This window comes from Aythya ferina (genome assembly GCF_964211825.1).
Source record: "Aythya ferina genome assembly, chromosome: 7".
NCBI classification, from domain to species: Eukaryota; Metazoa; Chordata; class Aves; order Anseriformes; family Anatidae; genus Aythya; species Aythya ferina.
Window position 1 is genome coordinate 32,195,172 of NC_140302.1, and position 21,599 is coordinate 32,216,770.

At 38.3% G+C, this 21,599-nt stretch overlaps 1 long non-coding RNA gene across 2 annotated transcripts in view; it reads left to right on the top strand.

The window, feature by feature from the left end:
- Positions 1 to 21,599, top strand: part of LOC311439932 — a 135,306-nt gene that overhangs the window by 34,445 nt on the left and 79,262 nt on the right. The window lies entirely within an intron of this gene.

The window sequence follows — 21,599 nt, forward strand, 5'->3', positions numbered from 1 at the left end:
CCTCAGTCATATTCATCATTTCAGCAGATGCTTTCCTTCAGGTTCAATTGCCATATGTGGAATTTGTTGATAGCATTTTATTTCTTTATTTGCGTCACTGCAAGGTAATATATCTCAGGCCTTTAGCTTTAGGAATGGATAATCTCTATCTGGTATGTTGTCTTCTGCAAACTTTTGTTCATTGAGTGCATAAATCAGGCTGGATTCAGAAAGGGTTAATCACCTGCCGCCCACTGTGACTCTTTCAAGTTTAAATTTTTCTCTTGAATATACAAGCCCATGTGAAATTATAGAATCAAAGCATCATATTGTCTGCCCTCTGAACACAGAGCTTTAAATAAGCTTTTACACCAAGGTGGCTCAGCCAGCAGAATTCAAGTGACAGTGACATCTTACTCGGATGGTTGGATCAATGTCTCCTCCTAATGAAGTTACTTCATTGTGGTTACAAATGCTGTGGAGGTGAGCCCTGAAAATCAATGTTCGTCTTAAGACAAGATGCAGACAGTGTTAAACATTCTTCCCTCCCACTTTGGTGCTTCAGTTCCATGAGTTAATTATTATTTCAATCATGTAAGGTCCTGGATTAGCTACTGGTTACACAAAGCAGAAGGAAGGGAGGGAATGACTCAGCCCTGAAATGCTGTTCCACTCCTGTCCCCAGTGCAGAAAACAGTTACAGGAGGTGGGGAGAATGAGGTTGAATAGACAGGAAAGGAGCATGTAGCAACCTGTGTCCTGAGGAGACTTTTTCAGAATTTTTCTGACAAAGTCAAACTTTGTCCTCAAGTGCCTGTTTGAACTTGAAGTGTTTTGTTTGGAGGCAGTGATCTCAAATACAGCTTCACGTCCAAGGGAGAGCTTTGGTTTTTAAATAAAGACCCTTGGGAGATGCATTGTGTGTGAATCAACATCTCGTCCTGAGAATTGGGTGGGTTTTTGGCTTAACAGGTGTTGTGAAAAGGAGAAAAAATCATTACAAAGCAAGTTGAAATGCGACTTTAAAACATCAGACTTCTGAATAATTGCAAGCCTGCCTATGCTGCCTCACCTTGCCAACCTAAGGCTTATATCAACTTTGTAGTCTCTAGGTACTGAGAACTGTTCACGAACATGATGTACTGGAAAGGAAGATTTAAGGAATGTTTCTGATATAGGTGATATGGCACATCACTCTTGTAAGGTTCCATGTGTGCTTCAGCTGAACAAACCCAACAAGATGCTTGTAGTCAGGCAAAGCCCTACTGTCCTGGGTGCCAGAGCATAGCTTGTTCCCTGTGAGGCAGGCTTTGGACATTTTATTTTTGAGCTGTGCATCTTACCAAAGAACTAACTAACGCTTGATGCAAGGCTAGCACTACCATGAGCAAAAGGATGCTGCTAAAAACAGGATCAGGGCTCAGGGCTTTGCAGATGGAAGAGCGCGCAACCTGCCATGACCATGAAGCTGTGGACATCAATGTAATATGGGCTCTGAGTTCTGAGCCCAAACTGGGAACAGAATTTTTGTTGGCATAGACTGTGTCTGGAGAGGGGATAAAGAAAAAAGTGCATTTTGCAAGGCAGCCCAAATGTGTGTAGAGACAGCAGGCAATCAACCTCTGGGTCAGTGCCCACAGGCTACAGCAGCTCCACTTGGGCCTGCCTGGAGGGAGTCTCTGTGTAGCTGTCTTCACAGTAATTATTTGGCACAGTGATGTGCGCGGAGCAGAGATGGTCCCTGAGATGCATGTTTGATCTTGCCTTATGTGTATCGCTTCTTTGCTGCCAACTCTGGGCCAAATGCAGCGGGAATAAAGCTCAGGGAACTTTCTGGCAGGTGGAGGTGTAATTCTTCTATGATCTAGTTTACACCAATATTAATTTGGTCAGTGCAAATTCAGTGGATGTGCAGAGTGGTTTTTCCCTGCAATTAGTGCGTTAGATGCCACAGACCAGGGACTTGGGGAGTGGGGTCTTCTCTTTGGCATGGTGTATGCTGGGAGAGGCTGTGGTGTGAGGGGCAGCACAGTTATGGGGTCACGCTGCTGTGTGGCACCTCTGGGGCTGTAAGTGAGGTCAGTGGTGAGTCTGTGGAGAAGCCCTTGTTGCTCTATTAAGAGGGAAGTGGATGCTTGTAATGATCTTTGTTCACAAGAGTGCTGTGAGGATTAACTGCTTTAATGTGCATGAAGTGCTTCAAAGATGAAAATGACTGTGTAAATCTAAGGTTGTTGATGACAATAATAGTTTGGATAGTTTTTCAGTCACCTGCTATCTCTTTCAGATTTGAACAAAAACCTGAGCAAAGTTAGAGACTTCTTTGCTGGGGATAATGGGCTAATTTTGCTTTATTGTTCTGTCAGGCTTTACCCTTCAAAATAGCTGAGCTATAACACTTTACTAGAAGTACCACAACATGTAGAGCAATAGCACTTATTCACTCAGTTCCCAGGAGATGCCTCTAATAGCTTCTGAGGATAATGCTTCTGCAAAATGGGGTCCTCAGTACTGGGGAGCTCTCGGATTCTTGCAATACTGGTGCTTCTGAATGCAATGTGTCTGTAAATGAAGGGTGGGAATGGAGTAGCAGAAACTTCTAGATTATTTTTTAATAAGCCATTAGTTAATTTAGCTGGGGGAGTGCCAGTTTAAAAAAAATAAAAATCCCTGTTACCACTTAATTACTTTTGTCAGACCAGTATGTCCTTTCTTTATTCATGTTCTTGAGTCCTGCCATCTTTCCAAAATCTTAGACCTGTAAATCGAATTTAGGGCAGATGAGGCAGGATGTCAAAAACCATTGTTCATTGCAAAAGGAATTAAGGGGAAAGAAGCATGGGGAGAAGAAAACGTGAACTGTTCTTAATCAGAGATGACAAGGCCAGACCATGAGCTGCCCACCAGTGGGTGTGGGAACTGAGTCGTGGGTGTCCCTGCCTGTCCTGAAGAACTGCTAGCAGCAGCACAGAGTTTTGGATTGGAAAGAGAAGCATCTAGAGAAAGCAAATATGTGAGGAAAATGCATCTCCTACTGATTTCCTAAGGGAGAAAAGGACAGGATTATTGCAAGAAGTCTTTTGCATCATTTGAGAGTTTACTTGACTTGAAAGATGGAGCAAAGTTTAGTGCTGCTCTCTGAATAGGCTTTTAAACTCCCTGGGGGCCCTACTAGCTTCCACAAATGCTGTGGACTGCAAGAAAAGATTCAGCATTATTGGCTTTTTTTGTGTGTATATGTGTGTGCTGTGTTGGTTTTCTTTTTTTGACCTGGGATCAAAGCCTTTGTTAAAATCCCCTGGGTGAAGTAATACCTCTATCCACATCATCCCTCTTAATATTACAGAGTTAGGAAAAACTGAAAGATTGAGTGCTTGATACTGTACTAACGAAGCAAGAATTCATTCTGGAAAAGACTGGAAAAGATCCAGTACAACTAAAAGTGATGCTTTTTTTTTCCTGCTGGATAAAAAATCCCACTAAAAATCCCATCATTGTGGAAGATAGATTCCCCCAAATTTTATTCTACCACACCAAGTTTTTTTCATGTTATAATGTGGTATAGCATCAGGACAAACGTAGTAGCTCTTATTTTCCAATACATAAACATGCAGCTCTTACTATAAGTTGAATTAAGTGATGTGTGTTGAAGTCAGGATTTCAGGCCCTTTACCAAAAATATAAAGTGTGGGGGATACCTTAAAGATTTTCTTTTAAAACCATTCAGGTATTGTTAAACTGTTGTGTGTGTGTGGAGGCGTGTTTTTTGTTTGGCCTATGCTCAACAAAATTCCAGGCTTTCTAATAGGGCATGCTTGTTTGACAGTGACTAATGGTGAATCTAAATTTATTTCAATGTGTTGCACACAATAATGAAGTATTTGTCAGGATGATCTGTCATCTGCCTTATTTTCCATTCCTGGGATTCAGTTTTACCTTCTATTTTCCTTTTGCTTGCGTCCCTTGATGTCTTCACTGATCGCAGATGGATTTTCTGCTTGGGCCCTGGGTCTTAGCATCCTCCAGGCTTAGGGATATGTGACCTTTGAACTCTGTTGGATAGACCCCAGCAAAAAATCAAACATTGCTGAGCTTGCTTGAGTCTGGGCTCTCTAAAAGTTTGCTCTGTAGACATGGCCAAGATCTGCTTTGCTCTTTGCTGCCCTTCTTTGTGGCCTTGGAAATGTCAAAATTTTGTGTCACCATCATGCTACTCTTAACAGCTTTCCCTTGCTTTGTGCCTTCTCTCAGCTTTCACTTGACATTATCTAACTACCCAACAGAGAAAGAAGGTGAGAGTGGTAGCATTCAGAATGCTTGTTCCAGGTAATTGCTGTGCAATAGTGTTTATGGAGCTTGAATGTCAAGCATTTTAATAGTTTAAGCTTGACTGAGCAAGACTTAATTATTAATGAAGATGTTCCACAACTGTAAGCCCACCACGTGCATGAAGAGATGGCTGTTCTTATTCGCTACAGGCTCTGTTTAGTATTCCCATGTTCAAAGGCCAATGATAGCATACTGATCCCGCTATGCTTAGTGTAAAAACATAAAAGTAAAAATTAAAATCTAGCAAAACAAATATTCCCTGCCAAAGTCTAAATGGGATTACCATATGTCGTGTTTTCAGTTGCTGCACATAACCAAAATATGGGTATCTGTATTACTGCAAGTCTAAATTTGAGTTTTTAAAGTATTTTTTTACTTCAGTATCAAAATTTAATTCATTACTTCTTGGAGATGCTCATGTCTGGCTTATTAGATGCATCTGAGTTGTTTTCTGCCAGGTCAGGGTTTATTCATGTGTAATACAGAACATATGGAAGAGGGCACCTCTGCCCAGGACATGCAGAGATGATGATCAGGTTCTGATTTGCTTATGCCTTGTCTTGTGACTGGGAAAGGGACCATGCTAGTAATATTCCATCTACAAAGCAAGCACATCCACCAAGAAAAGCTTTGCCAGGATCAATGAAAGAAAAATATTCCGTGGATTAAATCAAGCACGTGTACTTGCCACAAGACTTGCTATGGCTTGGATAGAAGTTCCTCAGTTGTTCCTGGTGTCAGTTTCAGGACAGCATGTAAACAGATTTAATAACAAATGCATGCTAGTGTGGCTACTAAGAAGGAACCTCTTAATTTTTTTTTTTTTGGTACATAAATATGAAAGTACAAGAACAAGATGCCGAAATATTAGTTACCTGTACGGACTATTTATTTGTAACATATTTATTAATGTTTGTAGTTGCTGCGAAGCCAGTTAAAAACATAAAAATGAAGTAAATTGCTGTCATAAAATGGGGTTCATGGCCAGCTGACAATATTGGTTGGCTTTCTTGGGGTATTTTCTTCATGCTTGTATTGCAAAATGGCTGGATTTTGATGACTGCATAAAGTGACAATGTGATTAAACAAGTTTTAAAAGGCATCCATGGTAGTATTAGGATGTGAAACTTTCTATGCAGAGAATGAATTATAACAATTCAATTAAGTAGCTGAAGACTTAACCCCTGTGGCTTGCATAACATGTGTATTGCTAAAACCTTAAACAGTTCTTCCTTCAGTATAGTATTAGATGGTTTCTGTTTGGTCTGTAATTTCATCCTCTATTATCTACACATTACAAATCCAGGCAAACATCTTCATATTCCCAAGGCTTCATCGTTTTTTAGAGACCTTGTAAATATGCATATTTCATTGTTGTACTGTTTGAAACCTCTCTTCAGTTCCTCCTTTACCATGCCTACTGTAAAGTAACTTGATAATATTTCAGCTGTTGCTAAACAGAGGCAATTGCTTATTGTGCACGTGGCTTCAGAAAACTCATGGTGAGATTAAAAAATGAAATACTTCTCATCCATTTTTATATCTTCTCATGGAATTTAGCTTTGAGACTGATAGACAGTGAAATAGAAATATGATCCTATTTAGCTATTGACTGCATTCCTAGACTTGCCCTAGTTTTATTTGTAAAAATTGTGATGTTTTTTTTCCTGGTGGTAATGTTTATTATGGAAATAACAGGATTCTGAATTCAGGCATTAAAAGTATAATTGCTGTGGTTTAGCTAATTTTTTTTTTCTAACTTTAGTACTTCTGACCTCAAACTGTTTTATATTGAAACTTGGTTAAAAAAAATTAGGATTCAACCTTTATTTTAATCTTACTCTATCTAAAATAATGAGATTTTATGTCAGCAGCTGGACTTGGAATAGATACTTCTATTTTCTTTATTCCAGCAATAGTTTAGTCATCCGCATGCATTGCTGCTCTTACTGCTAATTACATGTGGGGAAACAGCTTTAGTGAGCTCTTTGTCAGTGTTTAGGAAACATGAACTTAAGTTTTTCTTTATCAGAAGGGTGGCTTAGCAAAGAGGTATGTATATTGGTGATTGATCTCAAATGAGCTCCAGTATATACCCTCTGGATTAACATCATTTCACCAGTTCTTCTGAAATATTGCTGTTATTACCATGGATGTAGCACCAGCTGTCTCACCTGATGCTGAGCAGTAGCTGGAACAACTTCAGAGGTTCGTGGTGGGAGAGGGGAGATGTGATGTTGTGTGGGTGTCCAGAGCAAATGTTGAAGATGCTTGGGTGGGCTTGTGTCTGCTCGGGGCCCTGCCTGGGGGGTGATTTGTGCTGCTGCCTGTGCTGTGGGAAGGATGTGAAAGGGGCAGGAAGGTGAGCTCTTTATTTTTCCAGGCTGCCAGAGCATAGTATGGCAAGGGGAGAACTTGACCCTTCATCATGTGTCATTGCACAGGTGCTAGAGTGCTTTTTCTGGAGCCGCTCTTTGGTATCTATGTGAGGAAAGAATCAAAGCTGATGATATTTAGGGTCAACTAACTATTTTTAAGGGGTGGGAGGAAGGTGGGAGACATGTCAGGTCCTCACACTATAGGCTGATGCACCTATGAAAGTGAGTTTAAATTTGAAATATTAACTTTTCCTTCAAATATAAAGATTAAGAATAATTTTAAATTCTGTTTATTATCTGTTCTAGTTTATCCAGTTTTTGTTTTTATAAGCAACTACTTTATGCAGTCATTATTTTTTTTGTCATTGTGGAACAAGGCATACAGCACACAATACATCATGTGCAATGAGTGGGAAGGAACTGATGAATGTACAGGCTGAGTTTGTTTTGTTTAAAGCTGTTACGTGTCTTGGCTCTTATGTGAAAATATTTTTCCTGGCTATTTGTGCTTTATTAGCTACAGAAGAAGTTGAAACTTATATCAAATGATTTATAACCTTTCACTTAACCCTCTAAAACATTATAAATAAGTCATTAGTATTAAATACTTTAAGCTCAATATAGGTGGGTAGCACTGAGCATTTCATGGGCTTTCTTGGATGACAGTGGTGTCTGCCCAGACCGGGGGACAGGGATATTTGGAGACCCAAGGCTACTGGAGCTGGGGAGGTGGGTGACAGAAGAGGTGGTTGCATGTTATTTTGTCGCTTTAAACTTGGGGTTAAATTTCTTTGTTTATTTTATTTTGTGGAGAGTATGGCTCTTCATATCATTTTTCATAGCTGTGCAGACCTAGTGTGCCTTAGGGCAGCAATTTTCTCTGCTTCAGAGAAGTCTTGGAGAACTTAAATGAGATGATAAATAAATATATTGGTTAGTGAGCCAAGATAAAGTGTAGGTCTTCTATTACATAATGTCTAGCTCCTTATTTTTATAAAAAATAAAGCAGAAGCATTTCAAATCATTTTAGGTTCTCTAGGGGAAGATGATGGGTTTTTAGAGGAAGGTGAATGCTTTGAGAGAAAATGCCCTTTTTTTACAGTTACCTAAATCATAATTTACAGTGGCAGCTATAAGTAACTTTCATGTATTTACTTTTAAGAGTTCTATAGATCAAACATTGTGATGAAAACATGACAACAATCATTAAGATTGGAGAGCTGCATCCTGAATTTCTCACATCCTGACAAGAGTCACAGAGCAGTTGAACCAATAGTCCTGCTGTATGTCAGAGCAAATACAGTAATGCAAAAGTTTGAAAACCAGCAAAAGTCCAGAGGTCTAGATGCTTAAAATGCTTAGCTGCCAAACAGTGGGAAAATAGGTTGGGTATGCAGTGGAATGACATTAATCATCTCCACAGGTTTGTGGAAGAAAAAATAGAAGTGTTCAAGTGGGCTATTAGGCATGATGGCTGTGCATCTGCCACATGAGCCTATCCTTAGGGTACCAGAATAGGCACGTGGTACTCCAACTGGCTCAAAGCTTTAAGACCTGAGGATCGCTCCCTCAAACCCCTGAAGATAACTTATTTTTCTGCACGTGTAGTAATCTTTATTTGATTCCCTGATTCTCTCCCTTGGAACATGTCCAGCTTTTGCTGGAGCTGATGTGCAACTTTTAATACAAGTTCACATAACATCGTGTACTTCTAATGTATACAAGTTCACATCACATTTGCTAGATGAAGCACAAGCTTTATGAAGAACCACCTCTCTTAATTTAAGCCTGACAGCATAAATGTCCCTAATTCTAATACTTAAGGGGCTGTGTGCAAAGAAACCGTGTTTGATCTTTGTGGAATTTCAGATTTTGCATCCTTTTACTGTAGCTCCCCCCAAGCATCTCTGCTGCAGGTTGGAGAGACCTAGCCTCTCTAGCTGTTTCTTGTAAAGAAGCCTTTCCATGCATTGACTGATCCTTTTCTCCTTCCTTTGAATCTTTTACAGATCTATTATATACGTGTATACCTCCCTTATAATAGGGATGTGCAGAAAGGTGCAGACATTTGAGATTAACGTTCTTAAATCATGCATGGTCTCTTAGAAAGAAAACAACTTGTTTTGGTTTTACTCCTTTTTCTCGTGTTTGGAGGCTCCAGCTACGTGTGAGTATGTGTATATATATACATGTATATATAATGGTGGCAGGTGGTTGTCAGCCTTAAATACACAGCTCGTGCAGTACTCTTGTAAGCTAACAACTGATTCCAAGGCAGGATATTCATTTGTCTTCACATGACAACATGGGCATGTTGTTGTTTCAGGGACTTTATTGTCACATCTCAGCAAGCTGTTTTATGGATGATTGCTCATTAGAAAATGCATTAAAGACATAACTGAAGGACGCTTTGTAATCTTGTATTTACAAAAATAGAAACAAAGCATTTCAGTGTTGGAACCTGAGGGTGTGTGTGAAAATATTTGCAAAAACAGGTGGCCTTTAAATGCAGAGTATTTTTAGCACTACTCAGTTAGGATGTGGGTAGGATTCATGAGTATAAAGTGTAGTCTGCTTGGCCCTTGAAAACAATTGTCTTCAGTTCACTTGAACTTCTTGGGTTGTATTTTCATTAAAGAGAGTGGAGGGAAAAAAGTAAAATTCTTTCACAGAATTTATGAAAGAACTTTTTATTTCTAAAGTATGAGAAAGTGTGTTGATTCTGCCTTTCTTTTTTTTTTTTTTTTTTTTTTTTTTGGCCTTGCTACTGAAAAAAGCCCCAGAGAGAAAAGGGGAAAATCTGACATCAAAACATCACTCTTTTTGATGAAGAATCAACTTTATTTATTTATTTTTTTATTATTAAAAAAAAAAAAAACCAACAACCTAATCTTCAGTGCAGTGTTTTGATGAGCTTTTGTTTATCTTTAGCAAAGATCTTAAAATAATTGCAATCAGCCTCTGAACACCTAGGCTGACCAGGCACTGTGATCTCAGGAGGCGCAAGGGGCTGAAAGATGTGATTTTAGGGGAGCACTTCAACTGTGTCTAATTCCTCACCACACTGGATGGCTCATTCAGTGCGAGAAGGAACAGCAGTATATTTTCTGGCATTTTCCATGCCATTGTCTGCAATTGTTCCTGAGATTCCTGATAGCACCCCAAGGGAGCCTGAGCAATGATTGAGCAGCAAGCTGCCCCAGGGCAGAGCAAGGCACTGTTGCAGGGTTGAAGCCGGCTTTCAGCTGGGCTGCGCTTGCTCTGCCACTAATCAGGTCCTTTCACAGCCACTCTGCTTGCTTATTTTGAAGTGTCAGGCAGGGCACTTGCTCCTGAATAGTACAATTTGTGCTTCCAAAATGAGATGTGTTATTTCTTTGTCTCTTTTTTTCTTTTTTCCCCACCTTCTCCCCCTTTACATCCTCCATGGCCTTTTAAACCAAGTGCCAGGCTAATGCAGGATTCTGGCATGAAACTCACTCCTTTTAGGGAGCTTTGTTCAAAGTTATTTTATCAGGACCACTGATTCTTCACAATGGAAACTTTTTCACAAAAATGTGTTACTTTCATCCAGGCAAAAGTGTTGCAGGTCTAGACTGCTCATGTTTTTAAACATGTTCACATCAATAAATGTGCTTTGCTACACAAGCTCTCCCATTTCCCATGGAAGACTGATTTATAGCACCCCTCTTTTTCCACATCCTGGGGCAGTGCTGTGTCAGCTGCATTCTTACCAGTTCTGTGGTTGATCTGTGTTGTGGGCTCAGTTCTTGCAAGACAAAAAATAATATAAAATGAATAAAAAAGAAAATCCAAGAACCACCTGGAAAATCAGAAACTTTTGCAAAAAGTCTTGTTAGTGTTTTGACTTGGAAATGTGTATGTGAATACAAATTACACAAGCTATAAAGGCAGGATAAAAAAAATCAAAAGTCATGGATAATGGTGCCTGTTGGGAATCACAGTTGGAATTGCTCCCATGGATATCTAGTGCTGTAAGCAAGTGATGGCTTGTAATGAAATGTGTTCACACTATACACGTATTTCCAAAAGTTCCATACAGTCAATATTTAACCATTACTTGAGTACTTCTCTTAACACAGATCTGGGAGGAGAGTTTTCTTTAAATAGTGACAGATACATGGTGGTTCTTCAACAGTAAAAGCTGCCATTCTCTGCAATATATAGTCAGAGCAAGAAAGGGGAGTTCATGTTGCAGGCTAGCGTCCAGGTAGCGCTGACCTCAAGGTTCTAGCTAGTTAAACGTGTTTCTAATATGTTTAAGTTTCTTTGCTAAATAGCTTAGTAGATTGTGGGGGTAAGTACGCAGTTGCTGTGCCTCTAAAGCACATCTTACACAACACAGTCCTTCTGCTCTTGTGGTCTGAAGAACAGTCCTGTTTCCACACGTTTAATGACTGACCATTCAACAGGCACAAGAAAAATATGGAGTTCCTTTAAGATATCTTACCTTCAGCTTTAAGCTATCTGAGGCTGACTACTGTCAGCCTCTGTCCTGAAAGACAGAAATTTTGTAGTCAGACTTTAAACTGCGATGGTAAGCAAACACAGAGGATGAAGTCAGAGAGCTGGAATCACCTTGAATAATGGTGCTCCACAGAAATCACAGTTGGTGTTGCTCTTATGATAATAGAGTTGCATGCAGGAGTTGGGCTATAATGAAGTTTTGTGCTGTAGACCAGGGAATCTGATGTAATCAGATTGATGGAACAAAATCAGATATTCAAGGGAGAGGCAATTAATCCTTCATTTAAGGACACTCAAATCAGCAAGGTGTCTAGTGTTAAGGATATAAATGAGTCTTTAATGTGGGCTTCACGATAGGTAACTCCTGCAGAGACATCTATCAACTGTATATAATGGTAATTTCTAACTCCCTGAGGAGTTAGAGACAACAGCTGACAATTTCTTAAGCTTTTGCTGCTAGTATTCACAGCAGGGTTAGCTTTCTACTCAAGGAGTAGGCCCAGCCCTTTGGAAGATTGGCATCACGCTGTTCTTCTCTTCTGAAGAAGGTAAAAGGTTGGCTCTAAGAAGAGATGTCTGCAATGCCTGTTTCTCATGTACCCTGCTTGGAGGTCCAACACAAGCTTCTGCACTCGATGTGGTCAGAGAACCAAGCTGAGGGGTGAGGCTGAGAACTTGTGAAAGCAAATCAGGCATAAAACACCTAGGCACCCTGCCTTGAGGGAGAGCAGAGATGTCTGCACCATTAAGGTGAGGTGGTTGTTTCAAGTGTGTGGGCCAATAACAGGTCTTTGCCAGACTTCTGATCCTGAGTAAAATGGAATGTGCCCACCATAAGTTACTGGGCAGATAGGAGTGAAGATATGTGCAGCTCAAGCTACATGACCTTGGTTAGGAAGGTCTTTCAGTCTCTGTCTTCCTACGTCTCCAAAAGTAACAACTAATGTCTATGCATGGACTATTTAGACGGTCTTTCTGGAGAAGTTGTTTCCAGAAAAAAAAAATATAATGCCATGTGTTGAGCTTTTCCATTCTCCTTGCCATTCCCACAGAATTGCACTGGAGAGAGGTTGTTCAGTAGAACATCCTGACTTGGTCTTTAGTAATCTGCAGGCAAGCAGAGCACTGACCTAGGCTCCAGATCTGGCTTTGAGGCAGGGATGTGAGAAATTCCTATTACATCCCATCTTCATCTCTCCTCTGGGAAATTCCTAAAGGAGCTCTGGAGATTGATTGCTAAAAACTTAATTTGTATAGAAAGTGTTACTCTGTGGTACTGATTAGCATGAGAAGGATTTTATTAATCTTTTTTCATGCACTGTACATCCGGTAGTAAATTAAACCTTGAAGGTCATTAGTCATGGTGCCAAGGCTCTAATTGAACTTATCCATTTCCCCAAAAATGAAGTTGACAGCTGTCTCCCTTGTTCTCTGCCTGACCTTTTGCTCTTCCCAAGAGGCCAGGTGCCTGATGTGTGTGCATGTGGCCACAGCAGTGTGGGCAGTAGCACATCTGAGTAAACCCACTGAATGTGTAAACCTGAACGAATGTTTCCATAAATGAGGCTCCTGTGAGATCCTGGGACAGGCTGTTGCAGATTGCTGAAAGTAAGGTCACGGTGAATTGTGCTGAATCTATCTCATTTTGAAATGAATTAAGGAAAAAAGGCAATTTATTGCATCCTACCTGAATGATCTTCATCAGACAATGAATACAAAGTGAACTATTAAATATGTGAATTTTGTAATTAAAATACTTTTTACACATTAAGTTAATGTAACTAAAGATCATTAACTTTTTTTTTTTCTTTCTTTGAATAATGAATGAATAAAGTATTAAAATATTTCTAGATGTAGCTGAAAAAATCCCCCAAACGTTCAGGTTACTTACCTTGCTTAGATATTGAGAAGGAAAGTAATATCCTTGTTCTTGTAAAAGATGTCTCTTCTCGTGCTTTCTTTACTATTAGAGCTGCAAAGGACAAGTCTTTGATATTAGAACACTTGAAATAATGAATAAACATAGTGATCATATATACTTGATCAAATTACCTCAATTTTAGTGCCTAAGCAGGAGACTGACCATTAAGGATGAAATTTTTCTCTGGTATTTAATATGAGAGAAAATGTGTTTTTTTTTATTCACTTATAGATTCAATCTCTCTTTAGAAACAGATCTAACACCTGTAAAAAATTACACCAGTAATAGCAAGGATAGCGGATAGAAAACAGTATTTTTTTTCCCATGATTTTTAAGAAAAATATCATAGAAACAACATTATTTTCTGAAAAAAAAATACTGGTTTTGAGAAATGAGTTTTTGTCCTACGTTATTTGTCAAATCTTGAAACAAAAACTACTTTTTGAACATTTCAAATATTGAGGTCCTCTTTGTTGTTATTTACATGTTTTAAACTATATGAACTATATGAATATTTCTTCATGGAAATCCAGATAGAAGTTTGTGAGGAAGTACTTACAAGATTGCATGGGTGCACTGCATCTGTGGTGAACTCTGACAAATGCTGTAGACAAAGAAAAATGATATTTGAAAAAAGCTTTTACAATCTTTCATGAATAATAATGGAAACAGATCATCATGAAAAACATCTGTAATCTTCATAAATTATTTAACTCTGAAAAAGTATTAGTAATCTTAGTTGTACACTTATTTCTAAGATTAAAGATAAAATAAAATCTGTCAATCGTGAATATTTGGTGTAAGTAGGAATGGTATTTTGTTTACTTAACCAAAAGAAGAGAATGGCTGATGAAGGGAAGCAGAACTACATGTGGTATAATTACAGATATTTTGAGACAGCCCTTTAAGAAGAAAATGCCTGATAGGTCTCTTGTAATAGGTTTCGCTGTTGAATGACTTTTTTTTTTTTTCATCTGGAATGTTCTGTTTTTGCCATCTTAGTTTTGAGATTGGAATCTGTCATGTAGTTACAGACTTAACCAACCATTAAAAAGCCTGTTTAAGGAAAGAAAAAAGTCAATACCTGCTCTCAGCTATACATTTATAAAAACTAAAATCTATTACCCTTGCTTATTTCACTTTGTTGCCAGAACAAGGGACAGAATTCAGGAATTCTGCTGTCTGAGTGCAATGTGGACCATGAGATCAATGTCTGTAACATATCTAAATACCCTGCAAAAGTCAGCTAGTGTATTTGTGCGTATATGGGAAACCACCGTATTTTTTCTTTTGCCAGGTAAATTTTATTCTTGAAAAAAGCTGAAAAAGAACTAGAGTGTATATCAACCTCTTTTTCTTTTAGATTCAGACCCAGTCTGTTTTTTATTTTCTGTATTTATGTATTCATGATTGATAGATATAATCTATCTAGTAAGTGTTTTGAAGAAAGGTATTTACTTCAGTGACGGACTAACGTATGCTCGGTGACAAGAGCATTCACATCATTAAAAAAAAAAAGTCAACAGAAGTTCTGCCCTATTTCTCGTATTTCTTGTTCTGCTCATTATAAGTATGGAGAGTAAATTATTCTGGCTTTCTTTTTAGTGTGATTTAACACACTCAGGAACTTTATATCTCTTTTGCTCTTTTCATCTCTAAGCAGTCCCAGATCCTGAATAATTTGTTTTCACTGCAAAGGAATATGCAATAACTGTATTGTATAATGATATACACAGAATGTTCTTCTGAAAGTATGTCTTAATGTGGGTATGACAGATTATATTAATAAGGAGGCATTTAATGGAACATGAGAAACTAAAAATCATATGCTAGGGCATAAACTGATGTATGTAATGACATGAAATAACAGTGGAAACAACAACAAAGAGATTGGAACTGGGATGTGTCTCTGCTTTCAGAACCTTTTGCCATCCAGCCATAAGAGGTGTTCTTGATGTCCAGGAAGGTCAAGGATAATTCCAAAGATGTCACAGTTTCCAAAGTGAGACCTATGGATTGATAGGATGTCAGAGAGATACATATTTGTATCTTAAGGGTTATGTTCATGAAGAAGATAAAGATATAATTCAGTGTTGAGTAATTTGTAAAGATGGAACATACTAACAATAAAACAATGGAACAAGAGAATCCTGTCACATAAGAAAGTGGAGATTAAAAAGCAATAGCTCTGCCAGGGGGAAAAACAAGCAGTGACTATTGGACTAATAACAGGAACACATGGGATTTGGAGAAAATAGTCTAGACTGTAGGAGGAAAACCTTGGAGGAAGAATGACTAAGGAACCTTCCTGTGAGACTGCCTGTGGTTTCTCCGTAATGAATAGGACCTCCATTTCAGTAACCATGCAATATTCTGCTTTTTCTACTGGGAAGGTATTTGCTTTTTGTGACAGCTTTTGGACTCTTAGAGTTGTATAGACAGGTAGGAGTTTGTATCCTGTTGGTTGAGGTGAAAATATAATTACCTCCCATTCTGAGTTACCAGTACACTATACTATAATTCACTAGTTTTGACTTAACAGAGAATTAAAATGGGCTGAGGTGAATGGTATGTGAGGCCAAAACGAAGACACCAGGCGGTGAGGCATGAAGTGATAATAAATGTTGCACCCAGCACAGCACCCTAGGGAAAAAAAAAAAGTTTCATGAGGATTTTGGACATCTTTCTGTCAACTTTTCTTTTTCAGCAAATTAAAAGTTGATTGCAAGAAAATAAGAAACTACACTTGCTTCTGAATGTTATTAAGAGAAGGCTTCAATTTCTTAAGGAAGAGAGAAACCAAGCATCAAAGTATAGCAGCATGACATTTCTTTTTATTTTTAATTCCTCGTGTCAGATTTTCATTGGACACATCAGAGAAAGCAGCAGGCAAGCTGTTTGTGCTTTAAAGTTGGAGAAATAGAAACTGAGGATTTAGATAATTCAGCTTCAAGTAAATGTAAGATCAGCATAAAAGATGCTGTTTTGTGGGAGCCAGTAATATCAGATAATCGAGTGTAGAAGCCCCACATTTCTGTTTAACTGCTTTTCTTCACTAGATCTCTTGAGGCTGCCAGCAGCAATGACTTTGTAAACTAGAAAAGCACAATGGTAATTGAAAATTCACTTAAAAATGCATCTTTCAGAACAAAGCCAGGTATTCACATCCCAGAAAAAGTAGTTACCCAAACCGAATGGATTATGTTAAAAAGAATGAGCTGGCAGCTGGGATTAATCAAAGTGAAAAGTGCTGAAGGAGCTTCACTGAATGTTTAAGAAATAGTGTCATATTAGAAAAAAAAAAAAAAAGAAAAACAAACCTACTACCACAAAAAAACAACCAAACAACTGGAAGTTAAAGCAAAAATTTAAAAGCTTCAAAATCTAAGGAAAATGAGAGAGAGTCATGTGGTAGGACCGATGCAGGAGCTGAGCACTGAAAGCAGCAATCACAAGCTTTTCACTTTGTAGCAGTTGCTCAGTGGAGGGTTCCTGGTACTGACCTCAGTGGGCGACAGGGGATGTGCAGCACAGGCCATGTAGACCCAGCTGCTGGTGAGGATGTGGTCTCATCTCTTCTCAGTCCCGTAAGTGTGGAATTACTTGTTGGATGCAGAAGTGGTAAAGGAAGAAACCTTCTGTTAACACATGACGTAAAAACACTGCCACCATCAAAAAACAATCCCTCTCTCCACCTTCAAAAACCTCAGCCCCACACCTAACCTGTCTCTGCCTCTGCCATTCAGAAATTAGTGTAAATGTTTAAACCTTTGAATAATTATACCAAATTAAAAGTAAAAGAATGAATTTATGGTGATCCATGACAATAGTGAAGTTTTTCCATCAATACTTCTTTGGTTGGAGTATAACTTTGAAGCTGAGTATTTTCATGTGAAGTCTCAAAACTTTACATGTTTTTCCTTGCGTTTAGCCTTTGAAAAATAGAAGTCACATCTGATCTGATCAGACTCTGCACTTCTACTGCTTTTGGCCTTACAGTGTTCCCATTGCACCTCTGGTAGTGAAATCCTGTGCGGGCTGAAAGAACAAACAAAGTCTGTTCAGAGGGAAAATTGCCACAGCGGTACCGTTAACGCACACTTATGCAACATAAATATATGACATACAGGTTTTCTATTTTAAAATATTTATCTTTCCAGTCTTCTAGGGATCCAAGAGAAGCTTGCAAATATAAACTAGGGGAGAAGCAGATTTTGATGGCATTGTATGGTTATAAGCCTTTCGTGTTTTAAAGTCTTAGGAAGGTGAGCAAATTCTGTTGATCCTTAAATAAACCAAATATTTGTTTTCTTTTAAAGAGTTAATTTTTGAAGTTTGATTCCTACTTTAATTTTCTAGGACCTGCCTTCAGCTATGTCTTAATGGGAGATGAATGCCTGCTGCTGTCCACAGTGCTTTAGAGCAGTAGCTCTAATATTGTGGACTGCTTTGTCCTAAGCGTGTGGGGGAGTTCAGTTTTCCACCCTAGGAGTTTGGTGTGACATTCTAAGATTTTTCCATGTTTTGGGGGGCTCACTTGTGTGTCTGCTTGAGGGGCAAAGGGCTGGAGCATTAACACTGTGGGGCTAGAGCAGTTGATTCTGCAGTTCTGTTGTGCAGAATTGTTCTGCTTTCCTTCCTTCAGAAGTCTTGTTTGTTCCCAACATGATCTGTTACAAAGACCTCATGGTTCTTGGAAACACCTCCTCCTGGCCTTTGGAACTCCTCCTAATGGATGTGTATTCCCTTATATGATAGGATAACTCGTCCATTTAACTATGAGGTTGGTAAAGTTCCACACGGTGAATTCCCTTGACTCACTCCCAGAGTCTGAATGCTAAGTAGCTCACCCATTTTCAGAGTAGATTTTTTTTTTTTTTTAAATTAATTTACAAAGCAATTACAAATTCATGCTCTGGGAATAAACTCACTTTCAGGAAACAACTAAAATGCAAACAGGTTTCATAAATAGCTAAAAGGCATAAGTATGTTAAATTTCTAATTTATATGACTAACCTTACAAACACACATTTTGTGAAGTCATAAATGAAAGCGGATATGTTAAACTGATCTGTCTCTGGAAAGGCTACATGAAGCAAATTGACTGTTTCTGCAAACCAAAGGTTGCTTTGTTATATAGATTAGTAGCCTCAAGTCTTTGGTCATGCCACATTTACTACTATAAATCTATCAACTGCAGCCTAATTATACCTGGTGTATATGTGACATTGTGCCATGTTTTGTAGATGCTGAGCTTTATTATAAACAGTTCAGAAGTAGATCAATCCCGAGAAACTTGGAACACTGCTTTTATGGATCTACTGCTGGTTGAGGTGTTACTCTGGCTACTCAGCATGACGGGGTCATGTCACTTGTGGATCAGTTATGCTGTTTACTTTCCTCTCTGATTCCTATATGGAATCAGTATGTATGTGAGCTCTTGCAGCAGAGGGCTGCAGGATTTGTTTCTTTAAGTCTTAACTGCAGCTGCTGCTCATAAGTTCCAGTGTGACTGACATGACACAAAGCAACCACTTTTATTTGTAGTATTTGCATATAATTTTAATAATGATTGTGTGCTACAGTGCTGCCACGTGTGCCAGGCTTGATCTGTGGTATAGTCATGTAAGCGGTTTCATGGTCTTTAATGGGATCACTTGTGTGAGTAGAGAAAAGGATGATAATTGAGGGCTGTACTACAAATTCGCTTATTTTTAAAATTCTGATTTCACTGGAATTAAAGACAAAATACAACCCACGTGCACATAAGACCATTTTTTGGGGGGCTTAACATTTATAACAGCTTATTGCTGAAAATGTGTCATCATTAGTTAAGGCATAATCAGAGCAAAATACTGCCATTTTGTAGATGTGGCACAATTGGCTTTAGCAAGCGGGTGTGATGAAGGGATTTTGTTGTGCTTCAGTAAGTTAAATTCTTTTTTTCATTTAGGAAAACTAGCTGACAATTGGTCTTATGCATCTGGAATGCATTAAGCATAACTTGTTGCAGGAGGGATTAAGCTGTATGGCAAGCAGGTTTTGGCTATTGAGCTCTACAATCCACTGCTGCCACTGCTGTGGGCAATTAGGGAGCAGATCTGATTGGCATCATTAAATTCAGCTTTAAGAATCCAGTTTTAGTGTGTGGGTAGTATGTTAATAAGGATTGGTACAGACTTTCCTGTACTTGTTTTGCTTGTGACCCCAGCTTGCAAAGAGGCATTTTGATGACAATTTGGATGCCATATGGCTTCAAATGTGCACTTGAGTACCGCTGTCAGTACAGACCTAACCTCAGTCAGTCCCTGTCCCCCTTCCATCAGTATAAAAGCTTCTTGCAGGTGAATTTTAGTATGTTATGAATATTAATTTTCTTTGGGATGCTTCATGTGGGGTTGCAAAGGTCCTCTAGTGGCTTGATTGTTAGTATTTCTCAGTCACTAAGGATGTGGGAAATCTGTCCTTGGCTACAACCCTCAGCCAAGCTCTTTGCTCCCTTGAGAAATGTCAGTGTTCAATGCATATCATTGAAGAAGTAAAATTTTCTGTCTTTTTCTATAAACCCTGCGGCAAATGTTAAATGCATCTTTCTGGGAGATGAATGCCTGTAAGAACTGGAAGTGAAGCCTTTCTCATAACTCTTTGTGAAGATTCAGTGAGATTGGTTTTGTTTCCTTGCCAGTGATCCTCATTCTAGCAATGTGTTCTAGAGATGGTGTGGAAGGCACAGTAGCTTTACATGTTGGTAAACAGGTGTTACATGTTTACATGTTTCCATGCTTTTCACTGGAACAGGCTGCCCAGGGAAGTGGTGGAGTCACCATCCTTGGAAGTCTTCAAAAGACGTTTAGATGTAGAGCTTAGGGATATGGTTTAGTGGAGGGCTGTTAGCGTTAGGTTGGAGGTTGGACTCGATGACCTTGAGGTCTCTTCCAACCTAGAAAATTCTGTGATTCTGTGATTCTGTGACTATGTTGTCTGAAGAGAAATTATGGATGGGGCAAATATATAATTTTAAATGGAAAGTGCATTGTGCTTGTTTATATGTAATTCTGAGTCTTTTACATGTTTATTTTCTGACCAAGAAGAAGACGGGAGAAGCGCTGTTCAACACAGGCTCAGGCAGTACAGGTACCTGGGATTTTCTCTGGTTTCTCATTCTAGTGTTCATCAAAACTAGAACATGGAAAAACATTGCTGACTTGAGCTAGGGTGGGTAGCCTTTGGTGTAAGTCGTGTGGTTTTTCTTTTTCTTTGTCATTTGTATTGTGGAGAGATTTGATGGAGATCTAGAACATCTATTGTTTTTCTTTCCTTTTTTCTTTTCCTATAATAGCCATGGTGAAATGCTGTTTTTTGTTGTTGTTATTTTTTAAGTTAATAATGGGTAAGTAATGTTGATATTATTGCTTGATTCAAAGCAGAACTTTATCTCTTGTTCCTCCTAGGAGATGACAGGAAAAAAAAGAGATTTATGAAAAACTCCACTACTGATATAGTCTACGTGGATGTGATGGTTGTGACCATACATCGTTAGTGCCAAATCAACTCAAATATATAAATAAATAACATTCTAGTTGTTTAAAAAAAAAAACAACCTATTTAATATGCCATTGGATCAAACTCTTTCCTGGTTAAAACACTGCCACAGTACTTAGAGTGTAATAATAATATAGAAAGTAATGATTTTTGCTTTAGATATTACTTGACAGTTAATTATCTCACAAATACAGTTTGGTTTCCTTAAACAGGTAAACGCCTTCAATAAATGGGTCTGATGAAGCAGCAGACTGCCTTTTTTTTTTTTTTTTTTTTTTTTAACTTTTAAATGTTCATTTTTTCAATAGATTTAGAACTTCTTTGTTATAAAGGCCCATCTTTTCACCATATATTTAAATATTTGACTTCCTGACTGTCAGCAACTTACACCTAAGATTTTAATAATATTCAGAAGAGTTGGATTAATTTTCACCATATTCATGCATAAATCCTATTGTAGTCACAGGAGCTGAGTCTGCATGTATTTCATGCAGAAGGTAAAATATTCATATAAGTGAAGCTAAGAAAATGAATCTGAATGCTGAGCAATTTCTAATTGTTTCATATAACACGATTAGGATATTTTCCACAAACAAAAATGAATGGGGTTTGAAAGCACTTTGTTAAACATAACCAAATGCTTCAAATTTGAGAAATCTCTGATGTTCAGAAGCCACATCTGGCATATAAGAATGAACATAAGAACATGTGAATGGGTTATTATCTATGAGACAAAGTTTAATGAATTAAAACTTGATTTTTCACATGAAGCAGACCAGTCAAAATGTGATGTATTTCATGTCAATTTACAGCTATAATTCTTTCTGTTGAAAACAAAGACAAGGAAGACTTTATCCTGTGACCTATAGTGCTTTTTCCCCTCTTTGTGCATCTGTGTCCCATCGGATAGGGTGTTTTTTGCCAGATTTTTTTTCTTTATTTTATTTTTTTTTTCCAAGTGT